Source organism: Macrotis lagotis, chromosome 4, assembly GCF_037893015.1.
Source record: "Macrotis lagotis isolate mMagLag1 chromosome 4, bilby.v1.9.chrom.fasta, whole genome shotgun sequence".
Classification (NCBI taxonomy): domain Eukaryota; kingdom Metazoa; phylum Chordata; class Mammalia; order Peramelemorphia; family Peramelidae; genus Macrotis; species Macrotis lagotis.
This window is the reverse complement of record NC_133661.1, coordinates 120,549,345-120,570,878: the sequence shown is the minus strand read 5'-3', so window position 1 is coordinate 120,570,878 and position 21,534 is coordinate 120,549,345.

The following is a 21,534-nucleotide window of genomic DNA, read 5'->3' as shown; positions in this document are numbered from 1 at the left end:
TTAAGACAAACAGAAATTAAGTGACTTGCCCAGGGTCATATGGTATCTGAAAACTTTTAACTCAGGTACCTCTGACTCCAGGCCCAGCATTCTAACCCCTGAATTACTTAACTCTCTTTCTCTAGGTGGTTTATAATATTAGTACAATTCAATAAAAATGCCACCCAGGGCAATCTATTGCTCTTAATCCCACCTTCTGGAGACAAACAGAAGAAGACCAAATCCCCTTCCACATGATGAACACTAAGCAACTTAAAAAGTAACCTTAGATTTCTCTTCTCCAAATTAAACATCTTCTTGTCTGAAACCCGATTTTCCTATGGCAGAATTTTCAGTTCCTGCACCATCCTGGACTTCTTTTTCTAGTCAGTTTAGTTTTATCATTGTTCTTCCTAAAATGTTCACATCTAAGCAAAGTGCTTACCTTGGCAGAATTCAGGTAGAAAATTTTGCCTATTATATTATAGACTTTATTTCCCTCAAGGCAGTGGGATATCATTAGTTTATTTGGTTACTGTGGTTACACTGTTTATTAACATTGAACTTGTAGTCTATGAAATACCACAGAAGTTTTAAAAAATATGACCTAGTCATGTCTCCTTTATGAAACTCTTGTAAAGTTGAATTTTTTTTAACATCCAAGTGTAAGACTTTATAGTTACTCCTATTAAATTTTATCTAATTGGCTGAGGTCATCATCTGGATAGTTTTGGATTAGATCTTTGAACAATAGAAATAGGATTATTTCAAGTATCAAATTAACTGCATATTTGATAAGCATGCCATCATCTAAGTAACTTTAAAAACATTGAACAGAGCAATGTCATATCATGTAATTTTTTTTATTAAATACCCCTGCTAATCAAATATCAATCATTTTAATTTTCTTCCAAATCTAACTGCTAGTTCTTTCTATTTTATCCCAAAGGATACCATGAGAGACTTTGTTGAATACCTTAATGTAATCCAAGTATACTATTCATGTTTACAGAGATCCCCAATTCTTTGATCTACCAATGACTATCTCAAAGAAGGAAATTACGTTAATTTTAGATGTCCTGTTTTTGCTTTACCCATGCTAGATCACTACTTTAGGAACAGATAAATGGGGGTAAATAGGAAGTTTATAAGTGAGTAAATTTCCAGTGAAGGTCAAAAAGATCTCTAGTTTAATTTTAGATTCTGGAAACCAAGGTCAATGTTTCAGCAGTTTGAAGGGTTTGTGTGACACATGTCTTCCTGCTTAAAGAAAGAATTGATTGATGGGATTCTGATGGCATAAGCTGATTTTACTTGAAGATGAAACAGAAGGAATTAGGAAATATGCATAAATTGACTTTCTAAAGATATTGAAGGATTAGTTGAAGAAGTAATTCATAAAGGAAGTCAAGTATGAAAGAAGCTAATGAATAAGGGTGAGGTGTAAAGAGGGGACAAAAAGTAGATAGGTAGAAAATGTGACCTTAAGGAAGACAAGAAGAAACTGATGTCTTAGAGGTAAATAAGAAATATAACCCTCTTCCTATAAAAGATAAGTTCAAATCTTTTGGAGAAAAACCATCCTATTCAGAATAGATCAATATAGAGGATTTAATAATGCTATCAGGTGAGAGAAATCATGCTTTTTGTCCCCAGTAAAAAGAGACCTGAAATGGTGATTGATGACATTCTGATACACCTCTAATGATTCCAGAGGCAGCTCTTCTTAGATCAGTTAGTTCAACCTCCTCATTCTGCAGATTAGGAAAATGAATGTCATAGAGATTAAATGATTTATCAGAAATCATGTAATTCGTGACAGAGTTAAAATTAGAACCTAGGTTTTCTATTGCCTCATCTAGTTCTGCTATTAAACCATGTTGTCTCAACTGATTACTACTAGAGATCCTTTTCTGTACAATAGAGAAGAATTTATTTTAAATAGAAAATGGGATAACCATCAAAAAAAAGTGGTTTTCCTCAGGTGTTTCTCAGACAGATAAATTGAAATTTCCAATTTTCTTGATGCTGAGCCAATGTGTGAACTTGTCAAGAGTAGGAGGTTGAGACTAGACTGGATTGTGTTAGAGCTGACATTGCAAATTCGAGGGAAAGTTAGACAATTTTGAGGGAAAGCTTGGACAAAATGTTTTTGTTATACTTCTACTTTTTCCTTTCTATATTCTTTTCTTTATACTTCCCACATCCCTTCCCTCCAAATTTCTAGTGTCTTCTCAGCTACTCAGGTACTTATCCAGACATAGTCCTTTATGGTGCCAGCTTTATTCTTTCTTCTATTTTTTCATAATAAGAAATTATTTATCTCAAACTGGAACTCCTGGACTCCTGGACATACTCGCCTTAATACAAGGGGATAATAGGTACATATTTTATGTATGAATGAGACTATGTGATCTTGGACAAGCTATAGGGGAATGGTTTGTCTAAATGTTCATCAAGTTCTCTCTAGGTTCATTTATCCTATAATTCTCTTATGGCTTTTAGAATGCAAATTTAAACTTTAAAAATTATGTCTGAATAACTCTGCTTATTCTATGATAACACATCCCTTTTCACACACACTCACAAACATACAGAAAAAGAGACACAGAGAGAGAGAGAGAGAGAGAGAGAGAGACAGACAGACAGACAGACAGACAGATAGAGAGACAAAGAGATAGCATGCCTATAGTTGAATTAGCCAACCTTAAATAAAGTAGGTTTTTGATAAGTTTTTACTGAATGAATGAATTTGCAATGGTGGTGCAATTCCAGCTGCAAGTTGATGAATTTCCACTAAATCTAGTTCCTTATCACTTCCCTGAGCAAGAGGAGAAGGAGGATCCTTGAGGATGTGGGAGTATAAGATAGTTCCATTGTGTTGCTGTGATATTTATCTTTCCAACTTTGAACTTTCTAAATACTTGAATCCTTGAGGTTTGGGGAAGGGTGGGTGTGTCATTTCCCACCACAGCAACAGGGTGGGATACTCAGAAATTCCCACAGGGGGGATTTCCTCCTAAATAGGAAATTCATAGCCACAATGGGAGGTTTGCAGAAATTTGTCAAACACTTATCTTGTAGACCAGACAACAAAAAGAGTGTCTTTGGCACAAAATTGAATTCACTCTTTACCACTAGGAGGATAAAAACCCATACAGAGTCCTAAGATAAAAACCAACAACAGTATCTTTTATTTATAGAGCAACTTTCCTCCTGTAGACTCTCAAAATACTCAAATAGTCCCTGGATTTTGGCTAAAGGCATCCCTTTTTTCCCTATTGAAACGCAGCCCCCTGCTGGGGGAAATGTGGCAACAGCTGCATAGGAGGAAACAAGTTTCAAGTCAGTTCTCTCAATGAAAGGGAAGGGGAAATTGGGTTTTCTCATTTCTTTGGGATGAATCAAGTTTACTCACTGGCACCGGTGCCCCTGCTATTAGCAAAAACAAACAACCTTCAGCAACAAAAACACAAACAAACAAACAAGCACTTTGTGGCTTTTGGAAAAAAAGCATAAATGACCTTGAACTGGATTTTAGCTCATCCAAAGGACAGAATCTCTGAGCCCTTTAGTTTATCCTAAAATAGCATCCCCTAGGCAGACTTGTAATCGTCACTGCCTTACTTGGGAGCATCCCTAGGGGACTGTTGTTTTGTCACAAGGGGAAAGGAGGCTTGATTGCTTTCATCATTCAGTTCTTCCTCATGTGATGGGAATATTTCCATGCTAGTTCTCCCAGTGAAGGTCAGAGGCTATGGGGATGGGGGGGAAAGGTGATGCCACTTTTACTTACTGAGGCATAATTAATGGAGTGGAATTAGTATTGTTTATCACAGAATTCATCTACCATCCACAGAATCTCTTTTTACTTTCATAATTAGCTGTAAGGAGCTTTGGTAAATCCAAAACATTCTCTGATTATTTAAGTATAGAAGGAACAAGCCTGGGTCCAGTTTAACAGGCGTGTGGCTACTAAGAGGAAGAAGTGACCCCATCTGATAGGTTCCTATTTTAACTAATTATTCTTGCTAATTTGGTCCAAGCCTGATTGCTCCAGGATTGTGAATATTCTATGAATCCTATAAACTTTAGCACCTTAGGTCAAATTTCCCTAAGTTCTCATTAAAGTTCTGTGAAAAACATTGTCATTTTTCTGAAAGGTTATAGAGTAGATTTCTTTTTCAGGAATATGTTTGGGAGTGGCTAGGTGGTGCAGTGGATAGAGCACCAGCCCTGGAGTCAGGAACACCTGAGTTCAAATCTGGCATCAGACACTTAATAATTACCTAGCTGTGTGACCTTGGGCAAGCCACTTAACCCCATTCCCTTGCAAAAACCTAAAAAAAAAAAAGAATAGGTTTGGCCTCTAAGATTTCTGGGTTCTTGCCACTCATGCAAATCTATAATACTTGGTAGTGAGTTGGAAGAAACATAGAACCTTGGTTTTCATCTTAGTTTGACTACTTTTAGCAATTTAACTTAGTTTCTCATATGTTAATTAGAAATAGTAAAATAAGTGCTGCCTACTCAAAGGATTGTTCTAAGGGTTAAATGCAATAATATATGTTAAATGCTTTGAAATCTTAAAGTACTGTGCAACTTTAATTGATCAGCACATATAAATTAATTGTCTAAGGATTTAATTAAAAAAAAACAAGCGAATATGAACGAAATCCAAATACATTGTTTTTACATGGTGACTATTTTTCAAAGCAATCTGGAAGTAAATATATTCCTCTAGATGGAAAAAAAATGCCCATTTTATGGTTGGGAAAACTGAAGTCCAGAGAGGTATAATGCTTCCCAATTCCCTTAGCTATTTAATTATGGGTTCAGGTCCAGAATAGGGCAGCTAGGTAGCTCAATAGATAGATCACGGAGGCTGGAATCAGCAGGACCTGAATTCAAATTTGAACTCAGACTCTCACTAGTAATCTTTGTGTAAATTTTGTAATCATTGACAAGTCACTTCATCCTCTCTGCCTCAGTTTCCTTATCTGTTTAATGAGCTGAAGAAAGAAATGGCAAACCATTCCAGTATCTTTGCCAAGTAAACCCCAAGTGGGGTCATGAAGAGTGGGACATGACTGAAAAACAGTTGGTATAGAATGCAGATCTATTGATTTGGAGCCAAGGTTTTTTTTTTTTAACTGAACTGTCACTTAAAGCATAATACATATTATAAAATTACTTTCTCTTTTAATTGTTTAGGTATTAAATGTTCAACAACAAGGAACAATAATTAAAGCTTAGAGGTAATAATGAGGATTTTTCTAATGACTTACTGTTCTTTCCTTAAATATTTCCTTAATTATTTCCTATCTATCCTGTAGATACATTGCTTTGCACGTATTTGTTTTCATTTTATCATCCTTATTAGATTGTAAGCACCTTGAAGGCAGGTGCTATCTTTTGTCTTTTTTTTGTATCCTCAGTGCTTAGCACAGCCTGGCGCATAATAAAAGTTTATTGAGGGGCAGCTAGGTGGCACAGTGGATAGAGTAGTGACTTTGGAGGAGTACCTCCAAAGGAGGACCTGAGTTCAAATCCAGCTTCAGACACTTACTAATTACCTAGCTAGTTGTGTGGCCTTGGGAAAGTCACTTAACCCCATTACCTTGTAAAAACTTAAAAAAAATAATGTTTATTGAATTGAAATTAATTATATCTATCTAACCCTGGGAGTTAAGGTCACTTAACCCCTACCTTTGGTCCCAAATCTAGGCTGAAATCTAGAATCATAGTAGGCACTATGGTAGGAGTGTAAAAGGAACTTTTATCTACTAAATGAGAAAAGTTAACTTTGAGTTAATCTAGCTACTGATTGTCCTTGGACTCCCCTCCTCCAACTTATTATGAACCTTGAAGAAGAAGAGGAGGAGAAAGAAAGATAGCAGGAGGGGAGGATTGAGGGGTGGAGAGAGGGGAGGAAAAGAACTAGCAGTTGTCACTAGGAATTTTCTGCTTAAACCTGGAAAAGATCAAATTGCTGATGCTAAAGGCTTGGGAGCTAGGATAAGACAAACAAAGAGATAAGTAAAAATCAACTCTTAAGACTTTTAAAAAATTCAGGAACAGATTTGGAAGATTGTCATATAATAAAATAATACAGTCAGATTCCCATGCCAAGATCACTCCTCTTCTTTCATTCCTTTCTTTTTACTATTAGGAGATACTCTGTTTTCCAGAGCTAAGACCGAGTTAGCAAGCAATGCTCTGAGAGTGACATAACAACAATCCTTTGTGCTCATTCTCTGAATCAATTCTGCTGCAGCTAAGTCACAGAATTGGCTCAAACCAGCCCCAGTTGGTCTCTGAGCTCCGACAAACCTCCTTCAGGAACCATGTTCTGGTCATGAAGTCCTGCTATGAATAAACTTTTTTTCACTAGGCAAACTTGCCTCATTGTTGCTGATAGCCCTCACTGCCTGGCTCTTTGCCTAGTCACAGCTATATGTATCAAGGCTTAACCTCTCCTCCTAGAGGAAAACCTGCATGCCTGTCTAGTTTTCCTCCTCTAATGGAAAAAGGCTTTTTTTTTTTTTTTTTGCCTCTGACCTCTGTGAACTCTTTGGTTTATTTTATGTTATTTTATTTTTCAGAGTTAATGGTTGCTATGTAATCTCTGTGAGCTCTTAAATATTTTCAGATTTGACAGCTGATAAAGTACATTGACTCTTTGGTCATTCATTTTCAGAGTTTAGCAATACCAAAGACCAGAATATAGAGCAAATCTAGTTCATGAAGGCTTTTGACTCTAAAAAAAGATGCAGACTAAAATTACATTTAATAATATTTCAGGAAGAACATTAATGAACTTAAGCATGTCTAGAGAAGGGCAAATAGGATGGTAAGGGACCTTGAAATCATATTCTCTGAATATTTAAGGTTGAAGGAACTGAAAATATTTAGAGAAAAAAACTATTTGTGGATGTAATACCTGTCTACAAGTATTTGAAAGTCTATTTTTGGAAGAAAAAATTTGTTCTGCTTGGTGACAGGTAGCAGAACTAAGAACAATGGATCAATGTTGCAAAAAAAGGTGATTTTACTTGATGTGAGGAATAACTTTCTAATAATTATAGATTTGCAAACTAAGAGCAAGTTGCCTTTGGAAATAGTGGATTCTCAAGCAGATGTTAATCAAACATGTTTTCAGGAAGTTGTAGGAGAAATTCTTATTTAAAATAAGAATTATAATAGTTGATCTTTGAGGTTCTTTCCAACATTGAAATTCTGTGAGCAAGTAAGATTCAGTGAGGTAGTATTCATAACAGCAATAGATAGTTCTTTAATGGATAATTAGCATATAATTATCTTATGTTAAAGCATTTTCAAGTAAAGTTAAATTTTTTTATAGAATAATTGACAAGATCCTTTTAAGGATTACTATCTAGGATTATAGAATTTAAAGCTACAAGGGAATTTAGAGATCATGCAGTCTATTTTTTTTTTACAAATGAGAAAATTGAAGTCCAGAGAGTGTCTTGTCCAAAGACTTTCAGCTATGTATGACTAAAAAAACAAGGCTAATATTCAGATTTATGCTCCTGTTGACAGTTGATGAAATTGCTGGCATAGTCATAGTAATAAATAATCAGCCTTTGGAAGATAGACCTTGAAAATTCAATCCTCTTTAAGTCCCTTATCTGTAATGGTTGCTTATTACTCCCTAGGATTTAGACCTTATATTTTGTTATAGATTTTTCTCTTGTGCACACCTGGACTAATATAATAAATTATTGGTTTCTCTGTCTCCAAATCATCCTTCACTTGGTTGTCAAATTAATCTTCCTATAATGCTGGCTTGACTATATACTCTTCCTCATTCAATAAATTCTTGTTACCTCCAGGAAATATAAAATCTGCCAGCTGTCACAGCCCTTTGGTAGCTTAGCCCCATTCTTATTTTCTAGGCTTTTCATATTTTAGTCCCCTGTGCATCAGGTGACATTGGCTTTCTTGCCATTCCCTTCTATAAGTCACTCCATCTCCCCACCCCACTCTGGCTGTGTGTCCTATGCTTGAAACTCATTTCTTCACCTCCTTCTGCAGGCTTCCCTGACTTTCTTCCAAGTCTTAGCTAAGCCCTATCTTCTGCAAGAAGCTATCTTAGTGCCCTTCCTCTGAGATGACCCCAATTTATTCTATCTCTCTTGTTTTTGTATCTAGTTGTTTCCATGCTGTATTTCCCTCACCCCATTTGATTGTGAGCTATTTGAGAATAGGGACCTTTTTATCTTTTTTCTTTTCTTTGTATTCTCAATACTTAACATATTGAGTAGTAATGCTAACTGAATGACATTTTAGTTCAGAAATAAACTATGGAGGAAAGTCCACAGTACTTCTAAACATTTATAATTTATAAAAGGTTGTCTAAAACCCATCATATTCCCACAGTCACCTCTTCTATATAATTCAGTCTTTTGGAAATCATTAAATTTTCTTTGCTGAAGTCCTGCAATCTTACAGCTTATACAGACCTCTTGTTTCTTAGAAGCACTTAACATTTTAAACCTAACAAGTCTGTTTTGAAACACAATTACACCATGACTTCCTTAGAGTAGAAATTTTCATGATATCTTTTAAGTGAGGGCAATTATTAAAACAAAATGAATCACTCATTCTGATTTGATATGCTTCATTTTCACAGACCTAAAAACAATGAGACCTTGAAATTCATCATGTCATTTGTGGTTCTGTTTTATCATCTTCTTAAAACTGAAAAACCTTTAAATTGTCATTGAAATAAACCTTTTATTCCACTTTCATGAACTTTCCTAGGTCAGCTGGTCATTGATGTCAGTGGTGGGGAGTTAGTTACACAATCTCAAAGTCTTACTCAAGAGAGGTTAAGCACCAAGTTTAAGAAAAGAGCATAGTTGAATGGCGTGGGTCAGCTGCAGTAAATCTAAATAGCAAGGCAACAGTGAAGAAGCATTAAGTTCAAATCTGAAGGTCTGGAGCCACATCCAAAAAGTCTACAGGGTAGTGACAGGGGCTATCACAAGAAAATCCCTTAAATCTAGTGATGAGAATTAACAGTTATTAACAGAGCCTGAATATAACAGAGGAGCATGTTTCTGCAAGAAAAGTATTAGCAGCACTCAAGGTCCTAGTAAACTTTCTGTGAACAAGTAAAAAAGTGTTTTTAAGTTGTATTGGGGGCAAGAAAAATGTCACAGAAGAAATAAGATTGCTATTTCAGGTAGATGGGATAATTCCAAGGGATCACAGTAAGTAGGTACGACTGATCAATTTTTATTTTGCTTTTTTTAAAATAAGAATAATGGTCTTTATATTAGGAAGGGGAAAAATTTCAACAGTAGAATGTTCAGTGGGGAAGGGCTGAGGAGGGAGAACATTTGGTTGCTGGGATGGCCCAGCATTGAGAAATGGAGTATCTTGCTTTTCAATTTTTATTCAAATGTTTATTTTATGTGGTGTTTTTAAGTTCAAATTAATTACAGAATAAAGATTTGAAAAAAATATTTGTGACTCAAATTTATGTAACTTTTTATTCACCTTTGCTTCTCTATTGAATAAGATTAATAAGTATATCTCAGCTGAGAAGTATCCTTGAACCAGCTCTACCTAATACTTTAGAATTGATTTTACTTTCAGTCAGGGGGAAGGGGGAGGGAAAGGAGGGAGGGAGAAAAATGTAAAAAGAAATGATTGTTGGAAACTACCATTACATGTAGTTGGAAAAATAAAGAAAATTGGTTATTAAATTTTCAGTATTTGCATTTATACAACAGAAATAAGCAAACTATAAATCAATGTATGAGTTATAGATTTGCTGGTTATCTAAACTTAATAAAGGAATGGAGAAAATATAAATAATATTGAACTTAAAAGTATATCCTGTGTAGTTTTTTTTAATCAGATGTTAAACATTTACCATTATACTCCTGGTTTAGGCCTTATCAATTTAAGTATATTTCAATTTATAGTAGCATCAACCAGGTCAGACAAGGAAGGCATATTATTAGAGTAAAACATCTAATTGATTCTAAAAAAATTTAGTAAATCAATGAGAAAGACTATAGAATTTTGTTTTAGGATTTCATTGCAAAGTGAAAATAAGAAAAATAGTTTCTTCTGATTCCTAATGTGTGGAGATTGAGGAAGGGAGAGATATGTATGACTTTTTGGAAAGATCCGCTCACTTGGATGTCCTTTCAGAAGATCTATCACTTATTCCCAGTTCAGGAACAGCCATTCCCCATGTCCCAGTGCTCTTCCTCCTCACCTCTGCTGGGGTTTCCTGGTTTCCTTCAAGTTCCAGATAAATACTATTTTGGAAACCTGTCCCAAGCCTCTTAATTCTAGTGCTTTCCTTTTTGGTAACTATTGTTATTTATCTTCTATGTAGCTTGTTTATATATATTTGTTTGCTAGTTGTCTCCATGATAGGATCATGAGTTCCTCCAGGACAGGAACAGTTTTTTTTTTGTTATTGGTATTGTTTTTTTCTTTCTTTGAATCCTATGACTTAGCAAATTGATGACACATAATAGATACTTAATGTTTATAAGACTGTCTAGAATAGGAGAGGCTTGTAAATGAAATTGGAAATAGCTATAATATAGAATTTGATTTTCTTTTCAAGAATATAATAAATTCCATATGCAACTTTCAAAACTATCCTCCTTATCTGTGAATCTTTCTGTGATTTTTATTTCCTTTTCACTTTTTGTAATCCTATCACAACTTTTCCTTTCCTTTTTGCTTTCCCTCAACTACTATTAGTAGTGGTAGTGGTGAAACAAAAGCAATATATACCCTTGTAATAAATATGCATAGTTAAGTTTTTAAAAAAATTCCCACATTGGCCATTTCCAAAAATGTATGACTCATTCTACATCTTGAGTCCATTTTCTTTCAGTCAGGAAGTGAGTAGCATGTTTCATCAGTTCTCTGGAATTGTGGGTGGCCATTACATTGATCTGAGTTCTTAGGTCTTTTAAAGTTGTTTTTCTTTATAATATTTTTGTTGTTCATATTATTCTCCTGTTCAGTACCCTTCATTCTGCATCAATTCATATAAATCTTCCTAGTTGCTGTTTAATTGTTTTTACTCATGTTTGATTCTTCATGACTCCTTTTATTGGTTTTCTTGGCAATGTAGAGTGATTTGTATCTAGCTCATTTTACAGATGAGGAAAATGAGGCAAATAGAGTCAAGTTACTTCTCAGGGTCACACAACTAGTAAGTGTCTGGGTCTGAATTTAAAATTAGGTCTTTCTGATTCCACACCCAGCAGTCTGTCCAGTATATCACCTAGCTGTTCCAAATCTTCTTAGAGTCCTTCAAAAATATCTTTTATAAATTTTTTTTTTTGTGTAACTTGGAGACTGAATCCCAAATTGCTTTTCAGAATGTCAGTATCAGTTCATAGTTCTATTAAGAAAAGTGCATAAATGTGCTGGTTTTCCCTCTACCCCTCCAACATTTGTTATCTTTCTTTTTTTGCTATTTTTGCCCAGGTCAGATGTGAGGAAGACGCTCAGAGTTGCTTTTATTTGCATTTTTCTTATTAGTAGTGATTTGTACCCTTTTTTTTTGCAAAATAGATATTGATAGCTTGTATTTCTTCTTTTGAAAACTATATTCTTTTATTATTTATGAGTCGGGGAATGGTTTTATTATGATAAATTTGAATCTATTTATTATATATCTGGGAAATTAGACCTTTACTAGAGAAACTTTCTGCAAAGATTCTCTCTCTCCTCCACCCATAACAATTTTCCTTCTTATTTTAGCTTCTTGAATTTTGTTTGTACAATAAATCATTAAAGTGTACGTAATAAGCACTGTTCATTTTATTGTCTACGATTCTCGGTCCCTCTATGGGTCTTTAAATATTCCCATATCCTCAGATTTGAAAGAAAAGTTTTTCATCATTCCTCTAATTTGTTTTTGTTGCAACCTTTTATATCTAGGACACATATTAATTTGCAGTTAATCTTGGTATTAAGTATGAAGTGTTGGTCTAAATCTAATTTCTACCATTTTTTAAAATCAAATGGTGTGTTTTTACCTTCAGTAGCTAGGGTCTTTGGATTTATTGAACATGAAACTACTGGGTTAATTTGCTTCTTTATGTTCTATACCCAAACTTTTCTCTTGATCAATCTTTCTATTTTTTAACCAGCACCAAATTGTTTTGAGAATTACTGCTTTGTACTGCTTTTGAGATGTGGTACTACCAGGCCCCCTTGTTTCCCATTTTCTTTTCATGTTTTCCTTTGAGATTCTTGACCTTTTTTTGCAGATGAATTTTGTTAACTATTTTTCCTAGTTTTAAACAGTAACCTTTTGTTTGTTACCATCAACTGGGGAATGACTTAGCAAATAGTGGTATATGAATGAAATAGGATACTATTGTGCTGTAAAAAATAGACTTGTATTCACTGTCATAGGGCAGAGTGAGCAGAACCAGAACAATTTATATCATAACATCAGCACTGTAAAATGAACAAGTCTAAAAGATTTAAGAACTCTGAACAATTAAATGATTAACATGATCCTAGCAGATTGATGAAGAACATTATCTCATGAAAGAAAAATTATGGAATAATAATAATAATAACAAAATAATAATAATAATAATAAATAGTAAGCAACATATGTAGTCATTGTGGGAATTTACCTTCCTTCCTTCCTTCCTTCCTTCCTTCCTTCCTTCCTTCCTTCCTTCCTTCCTTCCTTCCTTCCTTCCTTCCTTCCTTCCTTCCTTCTTTCTATTTCTTCCTTCCTTCCTCCTTTTCTCTCTCCCTCCTTTCCTCCCATCCTTTCATCTTTTTCACATTCCTTCCTTCCCTCCTCCCTGTTGGTTGAGAGGAGTTTAAAATAAATGATAAAAGTTTTTGAAAGGAAAATATTTCACAACTTTTGAAGTGCTATAAGATTGAGAACTATTAAAGGAAAAAAGAAGAAATAAGGCTAACCTTAACTAGTATAGTAGCTCTTGAACTTTGGAGCTTTTCCTCTCCAGTTCTTAGTTGTTCTCCCTCTTCTCCCCCCCCCCCCCAAATTATTGCATTTATTTTGTATTTACTAATTGATTGCATATTATTTTTCCTTAGTAGAATGTAAACTCCTTGAGAACACAAACTATTTCGATTTTATCATGTTTCTGTACAAATAGTCAGTGCTCAACAGATACTTTTTGAATTGAATTGATTTAGAAAGAAAAATCTTGCTTCAGACAGTTACTAGCTATATGCTCCTGGGTAAATGACCTACTCTCAGTCTCAGTTTCCTCTTCTGTTAAGGGGGGTAATAAGAATTTTTGTGGCACTTACCTCAGAGGATTGTTATGAGCATCAAACAAGATAGTGACCATAATAAACATAAAATATTCTTCAAAAAATCACCAAATAAACGTCAGTTATTATTAATAATCAACATTAATTATGATGATGATGATGATTATGTGTGTTTTTTAAAAAGAATTCCTGTCAGTTACATTTAGGGGACTTTAAACCATGAACATTTTTTGGCTCTGGACTAATAGTACTTTATTTGATTGTAAATTAAGGTAACATTTTTTTACTTGGGGCTCTGGCCCTTTGTTCTAAGACAAGAAAACAAATATCAGAAGCCATTGTGGCCTAGGCTACTTTATTTTTCATAAATGACAACTTCCATTTAAAGTGTTGCCAATTAAAGATGGTGTCCTGTTTGCTAACACATTTTTAGCAAATGATCCCAGAAGTCATTATGAAATTTTACTACAAATGCTTTAAATATCAGCTAGGCACTTGATATTTTAACCTTAGTTTTATCACTAACTGTGTGACCTTGAGCAAGTTCCTTCAGCTCTCTGACTCTCAGATTCTTTTTTTTTTTAGATTTTTTTTTCAAGGCAGTGGGTTTAAGTGGCTTGCCCAAGGCCACATGGCTAGGTAATTATTAAGTGTCTGAGGAGGTTGGATTTGAACCCAGGTACTCCTGACTCCAAGGCTGTGCTCTGTTCACTGTGCCACCTAGCCACCCTCTCAGATTCTTTATATATAAAGGGAAGGAATGCATTTCCATATTCAAACCATACTGCCACTGGAGAGAAAATCTGAAATCTGCACTTTTGACTGTTCTGCACTCCTTGCAAAAGGGTTTAAGAACTAAAGAGAAGGGAAGTTAAAGGAAAGAGAAAGAAAGAATGGATAGTTTTTTTAAATGGGTTTTTATTGTTATCTTTTGTTTTTCCATTACCTAGATTTTCCTTTTGTATCTCTTCCTCCCTTCACACTCAGAAAATCAAACTTTATAAGCAAAGATTAAAACAAAAAAAATGAAAAAAAGTAAAACTGATTAATACATTAAAAACCCTAACAAAATATATAATATTCTGCACTGATAGAGCCCTCACCCCTACCTACCTCCTTCCCCCCACCTCCATTTCTTCAAAGACATTGGAAACATTTTCTCAAATCTCTTCTTTGGGGCCTCCTTGTTCTTTATAATTCTGAGACTTTTAAAATTTTTTGTCTTTTATGTGATAGATGCTGCTTTCCTTTTTATATTGCAGTACTTTCTATATATGCGGTTTTCTTGTCTTTATTTTCCTTCATTGAGCATCTGTTCTTGTAAATCTCTTCATGTTTATCCATTTTTAGTTTTTAGTTTTTTAGTTTTTAGTTTTTTAGTTTATCCATATTTAGTTTTTGAAGTTAAAGAATTTTAAGAAGTAAGGACCTTTGATTTGAATGAATGAATAAAAAAGTATTTATTAAGCACCCATTAGAACATATGGCAAACTGTGCCAGGTGTATGAGGATATACCTACAAAAGTATTTGTTCCTGCTTTCAGGGAGCTTAGATACTAATAGAAATAACAAATATAGGAGAGTGGTGGACAGGGAATTATTTGGGCAGTTGTAGGAATGATAAAGTAGAGCAATTGTCTGTTATACCCTTTACTAAAGCAACAATAGTATAAACTTGATTACTGTTTCAGTATAAAGGATAAAAAGGATATTTGAAGGTGCCATACATATATGGAAAGAGGCCTGATGACAAGATGATCTAAACTGTTTAGGGAGAGTGGATGTGAAGCATAGACTGAGGTCAACTAGATATTGTAAAACTTAGTAATTTTCAGTTAAAAATAAAATGACAGAAAATGTAAGTTAGACATGAACTTTATTTTCTAAGATTGATCAAGAAAGCTATAGGTGAAAGTCATTATAGTAATGATCCCCCACCCCCACCTCCAGCAAAGGGAAACAGGCATATATATATATATATATATATGTATATATATATATATATACATATATATATATACACATATATGAAAAGGATAAGGCAATCATTAAACCTCCTTGGAGGCCTGTTTATTAGGTTGTACAATATTAGGTTGCACAATTACTCTAAAGAGGGATTCACAGTTATCTCTTTTCCAGGATTAAAGTATAAGGAGGGCAGGACAAGTTTTTTGACTTATATGAGATTATAAGTATCATATGGAGAGATAACATTTCCTTCCTCAACAATAGAAAGAAAATGACAAAACCCATGTTGGGTCAATTTGCACTCATTCACTGCCAAAGAAGTTTAATATCAGGGGCAGAATTATAAAACTAGTAGGTTAATTCACCCAGAAAAGGAGGCATGTTCCCTGATCTCAGAGAGGATGTTGTACCGGGTGGGCAGGAACTGACACAAGCATATGGATAGAAAGATATCACAGGAGGTCTAGGTTTTTAAATGTGTGTGGAGAAGATGGTAGTAAAGGATCTGTAAGCCATAAAAGTTTACAGTGGTTTGGGAGTTGTGATGTATATATTCTTGTAGATCTTTCTGAGATCAAAAATTCCATAAGTCTTTCTTGCCCCATTCCATTATTCCCACTCTTTCATTAAAGGTTTGTTTTATTTCTTCTTTAAGTCTGTTCAAATAGGGATTTAACAAGTCTGCTCTGCCTAAGTTTTATAGATTTATTTTTGCTGTCTTTATTTAAGACTTTCTTCTGATCAAGCCTGTGCATAGATTGATCCCTAGAGCCAGGTTATTTTTTTCTAATTCTACAGCCATCTAACTTCATGAACTCAGAGCATTTTTTATTGCCCAGTTATTTCTGCATAGCTGCTTCATTTCTTTATTTTTGGATCTGGTAATCAAGGACTTCACAGTGTAGGATCAACTCACTGTTCCTTGAGAACCCCATGCAATTTCTTTATAGCTATACAATTTTTTCTCTACATTTTGTTCATGTCATTCTCTCTACTTAGAAAGCTCTTTCTATTCCCTCCATCTTTATCTGTTTAAATTCTGTTTTTTTTTTCAAACTCCAGTTCATCTGTAATTGTCTCCAGGAAGCTTTCATTATTCAATTATTTCACTGGAAGGAAATGATTCCTCCAATTTTGACCTCTCCAAATATTTTCTTTGCATCGCTCATGAGACAGTTATTTGTGTGTATCTCTTTCCCAATAGTGTATGAAGTCTAGGAGGACTAGGTCTTCCTCCTTTTGTTGCCTCATAGAATTTCCAACTAATGTCTTATACAGAGCTGATACTCTATGGATGAAGGAATGAATGGATAAGTGAAGTTGATTTTTTGATAAATATATAATATAGTCTAAGCACTTGAATCAAACAAGTAGGAAACGGCATTTCAGACCAGATAAGGGAATTTCTAGTTAGAGTGATGCCTCTTGGGCTTTTTAATTGCTCTCAAATTTTCAACTTTTTTTGTAATATAATTGGATTTTCCTCCATTGTTTCATGATCACTGAACTAGATATTTTCATTGGGGGAACAAAATGCTTGCACATAAGAGTCAGTCTGTGCATAAAACAGTTATATATAATGCTTATATATATAAATATACATATATATTTATATATCTTTACCATTCAATGTTTAAGGCCAGGAAGGAATATGAATGGGTTCCCACAAAGAATCTGTTTTACTGAGAACTATCTACTAGATCAGGTGTGGGGATGTTTCTTGAATTTGCCAACTTCTGGGTGTTGTTAATAATTTTTCATGCAAAACAGCTAAACAGACTTCTATTTTTTAAAAAAGTGCTTATGTTCTAATGGTTTCAGTTGTCCAAATCCCTTTTACTTAACCTGAAGTAACTTTCACCTCTGTCTGTAGTATGATTTGCCCTGGTTTCTTTGGTTATTTTCAATGCAGATGTCTAATATGACCATTGATTCTATTGCTGACTTCTATTTAAAAATATTCATTCATATTTAAATGAATCTGAAATCCATCCTCCTGTAACTTCCACTATTTAGCCCATTTCTCTTCTAGAACCACCAAATCATTAATTTAAATTTTCTTCCTTTTGATAACTCTTCAAAAATTTTATTCAGTTAGATATAATTCTTGACACAAACTTGACATTTTTGTCTGCTTTTTCAATGAATAGTTTTCGTTTTGCTTTTGTTTTTCAAACTGGCTCTATTTTATTTATCATGGAACGGGAACAAGTCATTCATGGTTTCAAGATCACTACTGATCCAAAAGAGATCTTTGTCTACTGTGTTTACATTCTGGGCCAAATGTTCCCTCCTTAGGCAACCTGCTGGTCCCCTGATTCTGGGAGTTCACCATATTGGTATCCGACTTAGTGAAGACAGCTGATCACCTTAGCCCACTGCCAACTCAGATCTCCTAAGTTCAGTCAATAAGTAAAACCCCCTTAATTAAGAACCTACAGATATCTGATTAAAGATACAATTTGGCAATTCTTCCTTGTTAGAAGTGAAACTTATGCTATAGAAATAGAAGATGTAATATCACTAAAGAAAAGGGAGTGGAAAGATGAGAAAAGAGATGTAGACAGAACCTTGGGAAATGCCTACATTTAGCAAGCAGACTGGCAAGAAGTCAGACAAAAAAAAGGAAGGGGAGTATAGTCAGGATTGGAATTTGGAATCATCAGAGAGACAGAACTAGGAGAAAAAAGAGGGGTAGGAAAACAAGCAAAAAACAGAATAAAAAAGGAGGAGCTGCTCTATAGTTTTTAGTGCTACAGAGAAGTCAAAAAGGATAAAGATTGAAAGAAGCTATGGCAATTATGAGATCATTGGAGATCTGGAGAAGTCATTTTCAGTAGATTAATGAAGACAGAGTTAAAATTGCTTAGGGTGGGAATAGATGAGGATGTTGATTATGGGACAGTGAAGTATAGATAATACTTTCTAGAAATTTAGAAATAAAGAGTTAGAGTTAAACTGTGATAGTGTTTTTCTCCTAAATGAATGTTTATAAAATACATAGGTAGTTACAATGGTTAAAAACCAATATTTAAAGAGACATGTGCTGTTATTATTCTCCACAAAATTTCCAGGAGGTAAATTGATATCTGCATTTCCCAGATGGATATACTGAAACACTAGGAAGTGAGGTGACTTGTTCCAGATAGCACAAGAGGATGATGAAGTCAAAATCTGAATATAAAAAAAAAATCTTGAATATTTATCTCTGTTCAGTTTTTAAACCAAATGACACTCTATGTTTTATTTTGCTGGCTACTAAATTATGGCTCAGCTCAAAGAAGCAACTAAATAAGAACAACAACAACAACAGTAATAGTTAATACTTATTAAGTACCCACTGTGTACATTGAGAAGCAGTATGATATAGTGGATAGAATTCTGACTTTGGATTCAGTTTTAAAAGTTGCCTCTAAATGTTACCTCTTTATTTCTGGTACCCAGACCTTGTTAACACCCATGCCAATGGCATTAATTTACTCGATTCAAACTTCTCTCTTCTCTAAATTATCTTTCTCCCAATTATCAAGATAATATTCTTAAAAAAATTGATTTGATGATGACACATCCTTTCTTGATGGTGACTCCCTATTACTTCTAGAATCAAATATAAAAATCTTCTTTCCTACATTAGAAGCCCTTCACAAACTAAACTTCCAGGATCATTGCACATTACGCCTCTTTATGCACTGAATGGTTCAGTCATACTGACCTTCTTGTTCCTCTCACATGTTTTCCATTTCCAGGCCTTTGCAGTAGTGGAACCAAATGCCAGGGATGTCTTTCTTCATCACTTTTGCCTTTTAGAATCCCTAAATTCTTTCAAAGTCCAGCTCAAGAACTACCTCTCAGTGAGACCTTTCTTCTTTCCTCTTTCTGCTAATATTTTTCCCTGAGATTCCACTCTCTTATAAGTAAGCCTTTGCTTTATCTTTCTCAGATCTAGGCTTCCATATCACTCTGGGTCACTATTTCCAAACCTGCATTTAAGCCCTCATTCTTGTCTCATTTCAATTTTGTCTTTATATTCCCAATCTAGCATAGTTCCTAATTCATAGTAGATGCTTGTTGATTGATTGATTCAAATCTCACCTCTTCTACTCACTGATAGCATGGCAATAGACAAATCACATATAACCTGTCAGAGTCTCAGGAAGCCCTTTATGTAAGCTATAGACAATTTAGGATCTGCACTGGTGATAAGGAACTCCCATACAAACATAGATTTTTGACCTATTGATTTTTATGCAATATTCTGTGCTAGCCACAGGAGAGAACTTAAAGATACTTCTACCTATGGTCAATTAAACATCTAATGATTGTTTTATTGTTTTGGTCAATGGTCAGGACCCTGAAATAAATTCTAGATAATTAATCTTGGATGCAAGGTTCACATATGACAAGGTATAGTTTCTTTTTTTTCCAGTAACAAAAGATCATATTTATTTTCCATTCAATTTTCTGAATTCTCTCCTTTTTGAAGACTTTTGTTTTTTAATTTTTTTTTATTTATTTAAGGCAATGGAGTTTGAGTGACTTGCCCAAGGTCACACAGCTAGGCAATTATTAAGTATCTGAGGTCAAATTTGAACTCAGGTCCTCCTGACTCCAGAGCGGGTGCTCTATCCACTTTACCACCTAGTTGCCCAGAGACTTGTGTTTTTAATAAAGAAATTCAATATTCCATATTCTAGGATCCCTTCTGAATCTGCCACATTATGCTTTAAGGTAACTTCCAGTTTCATAGATACCCACCTCCCTCTTCTCTCTCCTGAATTCTCACCAGATCACAGTATCCAGGCCATTCACTGAATGTCCTGAACCCTCATTTTCTTTCATGTAGCAAAGTTGCCTTTACTCCACCTTTAACCTCTCTTCTTACTTTTCCGATTTTCATTAATTCTTTCCCCACCTCCTTCATTCATTCCCTTTCTATCAGTCTTTCCCTTTATTTATTTTATTTTTTATAAAAAAATGTAGCTATGATTAGAAGAGAAGTAACTGAAGAAACAATTTTTGTAGCAGATTGCTCTGATGGAAGTCTTATTTCCTAAATACATAAGGAATTGATTTCTTATTTTTCTATTGTACTCTCAGTACTTGGGATAGTGCCCTGCTCATATCAAGCTCTTTGTAAATACTTTATTCATTCATGTTATGTTTAAAAGAATACATGGTATAAAGGAGTAAGTGTAGTAAAAATATTGGTAGGTTGGTTCTTGTCCTTCTTTGTTGAAGAAGACCAAAATGACATCATTATGAGATAAATTACAATGTGTCCAGCTGTGGTTGATGAGACCAGTATGACTTAGAATGTTCTACCACAGGTCAGACACAAATAGTCCATGTGAAAACCTGAGTGTTTACTCTAAACTTTCATATCCTATGTTTCCTTTGAGCTGTTTCAATTCTGCCTTGCTCATAGAGCACAGCACCCTCTCTAATGAGGGAAGACCATACTAGGTGGTCCTGTGCCAGTGTCACCCATGATGTACAATCAATTCTAGAGTTAAGTGAAATCTCTGTATCACTCTGCATCTCTGTATCACTTCTTTTGACCCCCCCCCCCCACCATGAGTACTTTCCCTGTGTCAGTTCTCTATAAAATAGTCTTTTTGGCAAGCATACTTTTGGCATTCTAACAATGTGTCTAACCCATCATAGTTACACTCTCTATAGTGGAATACTAGGCAGTTTAGCTTGAGAAAGGACCTCAGTGTCTGGTATCTTTTCCTGGCAGGTGATCTTCAGAAATTTATAAAGATTAGGAATCAGAAGATCTGAATTCTGACACCAACCATGTATCTTTGGGCAAATCATTTAACTGCTGAGTCTCAATTTTCTTAGCCATAAAATGTGAATAGTAGAACCTGCCCTGCCTACCTCCCAAAGTTGCCATGAGTATCAAATAAGTTAATATTTAGGGAAGTATTTTATAAACTTAAAAGTTCTATATAAAAGGAAGGAATTAATGAAGTTTCTATCTTAATTTCCCCCATTTCTTTAAAAGTAAGAAAGGCTACTAAATGTAGGAAAAAGTGGCAAAGTTTATGAGAGAATAATTATAACAAAAAGGAAAAAAAAATTTCAAGATCAAGAGGAAATGAGGCAGTAGCAACCAAGTTTCAGGTCTGGAACTAAAATTAGGCATTAAGAATGAAATAGTTATGAACATTGTTTTTGAACCAGCAAATACTGGGTTATATACACCCAGCTATACTAGGGCTATACCTTAAAGAGATTTAAAAAAAAAGAGGAAAAGGACCCATAAAACCATTTATAACAACACCTTTTTTTGTGGTGGCA